Raw genomic sequence first — 5,063 nt, forward strand, 5'->3', positions numbered from 1 at the left:
ATATATATATATATATATATATATATATATATTGAGACAAGGTTTCTCTGTGTAGCTTTGGCTGTCCTGGACTTCCTTTTGTAGACCAGGCTGGCCTGAAATTCTGTCTGCCTTTGCCTCCTGAGTGGTGGGATTAAAGGCGGGTACCTTTAATTAGAGTTTTATTATCAAAAGTAGCCAAACAGCCACATTATGCTGCAGAGTAGAGTTGGGAATAGTGAATTAAAAATTTTTACTCTCTATTGTTGGCCTAGCACAAGATAACCAGAACCATCTGTGGAATATGAAATTCTACTCAAAGTAATATAATAAAGGACACACACAAAAAAAGGGATCCTGAATTTTGGGGGTATTTGGCTGCTATTTTCATTAGGGACATAGAAGAAAAACAGGGGTATAAGAAAGGGAAAGATGGCCAGAGCTATAGCTCTGTTGATGAAGAGCATGCTTCCAAGGTTAACTACCAAATTTGGAGCCCCATGACCCACAAGACAGAGAGAATGGACAGATTCATGTAAGTTGTTCTCAGACCTCCACATGTTTGCTGTGGCTCATACACACCTCTTCCCCCCAAGAACCCAAAATAGACAAATAATATAACAATTTTTAAAAAAAGAGTAGAGAAGGAATAAAAGAGATTTTCAACAAGGGAGCTAGAAATGCAAAAGTTCCAATGTCAGATTTTTACCAGTGTCTGAAGCACCCAGATCCACAAATGGAAGGGGCAGACAGGAAGTGATGAGGTGCTTGTTTGGTAAGAATGCCCCAACCCCCCATGGGCTCATAGATTTAAATGCTTACTTTAAATCAGGGAGTGGCACTGCTTGAGAGGAATTAGGAGGCATGGCCTTTTTGGAATGGGCATGACCTTGTCGAAGTAGGCTTGGCATTGATGGAGGAAGTGTACACTAGGGGTGGCTCTGGGGTTTCAAAAGGTCAAGCTAGACACACTGTCTCTCTCTTTCTGCTGCGTATGGATCCAGATATAGAACTTTCAACTACTGAACTACCATATCTACCTTCATTCTACTATGATCCCCACCATCATGATAATGGCTCCCTAAAAGTGTAAACAAGTACAAACAAAATGCATTTCTATATAAAAATTGCTGTGGTACGGGGTCTTTTCACAGCACTAGAACACTGACTAAGACAGATGCTATGGATGTCGTCACTACTGACAGAAAGTTTGTGATGCTGACAGAAACAGGACACCCTGTATATATACATTATACTAATGAGACTGACATACTTAGAAGCTCATTGGAATCCTGAATTGGGGGGGCATCCAAGGACAAGCTGATATCTGGGTCCTGTCCCAGAGATGCTGGCTTTATTTGGATTTGAGAATCTGGATTTTAAAAAGGTCACTAGGAACAGTAGGGTTTCATAACTACAGAAATGAATTCTCTGTACAGCTTCAGAGCTAGATATTATAGTTCAGTTTTAATAGTGATACAAATAAGACCCTAGAGTTATATTGTTGCAAATCATATAGAAATGAGATATTGAACCAAGAACTGGAGCCCATAACCACTTAGCCATAGGGCCAGTAATCTGAGGGTCTGAATATATTAGAGGACAAGGCAAAGGGAGATAGGAGCCATGTCCTTGGGTAAATGAGAGCTGGCAAGATGACATTGAAATGTATTATTCATATTTGTATTAGAAAGGGTGTGTGTGTGTGTAGATAGGACTTCAGAAGCATAAAATGCTACTAGCATCTTATATCCCATGTTCTTAACTTAAACCAATCTGTGCTTTCAGACATTGAACTTGAGACCTTTTCTACTTCTTGACTATAAAATAGACAGGTTATATTGAAACTGCTTCAGCAATCTAAATCATCTCACTTTTGTTTTATGAATGAATTGCATTGAATATATTTAGCATTTTACAAGTTATCTTACCTCCTTATTATCTTTTTTCCTAACTCACTTTTCAAGTGACAGAATGATTTATTGGCTGCCTTTTAAAAGTTCTGTTTCATTAAATAAATTGTGAATATAAAATTTGTCCATTGACTTAACACTGACTCAGATATTCAAAAGCTACATAGAATTAAAGAGAACTCATAAAAGTGGAAGCTAGTAAGTGGTAAAATCCAAGAAAAATGAGAAAATTCCAAGATTTGTCCTTTCAAAACTTGCGTGAAATAATCTGAATTACATTTATTTTGGAGATACCAGTGATGGGTCTTGCTTTTGATTTTTATATTATATGTTATATTCTACATGTGTTTGTCTCCCACTGACTCTGCAAACAAAGGAAACTAACACAGCTATAGGATATTAGCTAACCTCCTCTAAAGTTCATCTTTACCAGACTAAACATGCGCCCACATTTCAAGAAACACTCAGAACAAAGTATTCTTTTATTCCCCTTGTCAAACCTAGAGGAGGTTATTTGCAGGAACACTTAATTGTGCAGCTCTAAATCAAATGTTTAAAATCAATGTGATTTTAGAAACTACTTTATTATTTATCGTCAAGGGAAGTCAAGGCATGAACTTGAGCAGGGACTTGAAGCAGAAACCACGTAGGAGTTGGTTGGCTCACTCAGACTTATATTCAGCTACCTTTCTTTTATATCTGAGGACTACCTGCCCGGGAATGGTGTCATTCACAGTGGACTGGGCCCTCCTTCATCAATTAAGAATCAAGACAACCCCCAATAGATATGGCTTCAGGCCAATCTGAAATGGGTAATCCATCAATTTATATTACCTTCTCAGATAACAGAAGGCTGTGTCAAATTGACAATTAAAGCTAACATTTTAGTTGGAGCAGAGTAACATTCTATTTGCCTGGAAGAGCAGTCTGGAACAGAGTAGTTACAGGAAGCATAAAGAGTAGTACCTCAGGGTTACTATTCAGTGATGAAACATTATGACTGAAAGCAACCTGAGGAGGAAAAGTTTTGTTTGGCTTAAATATTATGAATCACAATACACTGAGAGAAGCCTATGTAGCAATTTAAACCAGGTAAGAACTTGGAGGCAGGAGCTGATGCAGAAGCCATAAAAGGTTGCTGCATTTTGGCTTGGAACTCATGGCTTGCTCAGTCTGCTTATAAAATCCAGGGTCATCAGCTCACCAACCACAATGGGAAGTGTCCTTCCACATCAGTCACTAATTAAGAAAATGCACTGTAGTATTGCCTACAATCCAATAGTACAGAGGCATTTCTTTTTTCTTCATCTGAGGTTCCCTCTTCTCAGATAACTGGTTTGTGTCAAGTTAAGATAGAACAAGCCAGAACAAGTGGCCTCATAAGGCAGGTGATGCCAAAAGCCTGATATGACAAAGAGGTCTTAAATAAAGAAAGGAAGTTGGGAAGTGAGGCTGGAGTCACACCCAGAGGAGAGACGGTGTAAAAGGGACTGAATGTCTGAAAAGTTTCAACGTTGGGATAGCCAAAGGCCAAGAAGCTTAGATGAAAGACTCATAATACTCAGCTGAACCTGTCTTTAGATGTATGAGATTAAAGACTTTGGGATGTGTCTATATTAATTTTCTGCCTTTTTTAATGCAACTACAGGTATGCACTTGTTTATTGGAAACACAGCCTGACATGTTTGGTGGTTTAAGAACCCATTTTCAAATGACTCAGGGGACAAAAATAAGTATACTATGCTTTCTATCTTTCTGTTTTGGGCTGATTTAAATTTTTGGTGATCATTGTTGGTGCTCTCAATTGGAAATTCCAGTGTTTTGTTTAATCTGTTGCTCTTGTTTTCCCTAGTTAGGGAAATGTAGACTCCTATCCTCTCTGAAGCTCTTCCAGGCCCCAGGGGAGCAATTACTCTCAATCTGGTGTTCACTTCAGATGGCCACATTTTTCTCATGCTGAGTCAGATTGCTGACCCAGTGAGTAAAAGTGCCATACCCAGGAGCCATCTGCTCAGGTACAGATTTTAAGGTTTCTATTTCTGTTTTCTAAAATACAGTGATGTCAGATATAGGCATGGGGGCATTCAGGGACATCCCAAGGCAGAATGATGCAGATGTACATCCCTGCAAGGTAGGCAGGCCCAGGCAGTCTCTTTTCTTGCCCAACTACTCAGTTTGGCAACCACATCCCATCCTCCAGCACTGGTCCCCATTGTCTGCCTTCCTTCCTTCATCTTCCCAGTGCAAACATCCTGCTCTTTGAGCAGCAAACACTACATGGATATCTTTGGGTGCTTATGTTCTAATTTTCTCAAGACATAATCTGAGCTGGATCTGACTTGAAAGTGTCTTCCCTGATGACTAACTGTCATGGTACAAGAAAGTACTACGTAAATTTTCAAGAGTGGGAAGCAATGAATACTCCTACCCATCTCTGAAGCCCATAACCCACAATAACCACTAGCATGGCACAATAACCCCAATGATTCAGTAGTGGCAATCATACCTTGTTGGTACCCAACAGCTTTATAATTGAAAGGGTTTAAGACCCTTTCAATAGAAGGGACATCAAGTCTGATACCAGAAACCTAGCCAATTCTCTGGGGATTATGACATCATAGATCTTGGAGGAGAAAGTGCATCTGCCAATTTACTAAACCGTCAAATTTCCCAATTACGTTCTGAATATTTATCAATATTAAAAAGAATTTTCTTAGGATTCTAGTTTGCTGTTGTCCTTTAGCTGATAGGACAGAGCAAAGATGATATTATTATTCTGATTTAATTCCTATCTGGAAATATTAGGAACAAGTAGATTTCTGTGGTACTTATGAGGACTTTAACAGCCCTGCATGCTTTGAATATTTGTCTGTGTGCATACGTGTGTGAGTGCAGTAAATGAATGTGTCAACATGGAGGCTGCAGCAGGATATCTGATGTCTTTTTTTGTCAATCTCCAACTTATTTCTTTGAGACATGGCCTCTCACAGAACCTTAAGCTCACTTTTGTTTTGGATAGGCTGTCTGGCCAAGGAGCTCTTAGGATATACCTATCTCTTCCCTCTGTACATCTAGTACATCTAGTGCATTTAAAGGGGGTTAGGGTTATCTTTACAAAGTTAGTCAGACTCATATTATTTACATTAGTGATGCTCAAAGATGTTAACTTTT

This window comes from Acomys russatus, chromosome 18 (assembly GCF_903995435.1).
Source record: "Acomys russatus chromosome 18, mAcoRus1.1, whole genome shotgun sequence".
Taxonomy (NCBI): domain Eukaryota; kingdom Metazoa; phylum Chordata; class Mammalia; order Rodentia; family Muridae; genus Acomys; species Acomys russatus.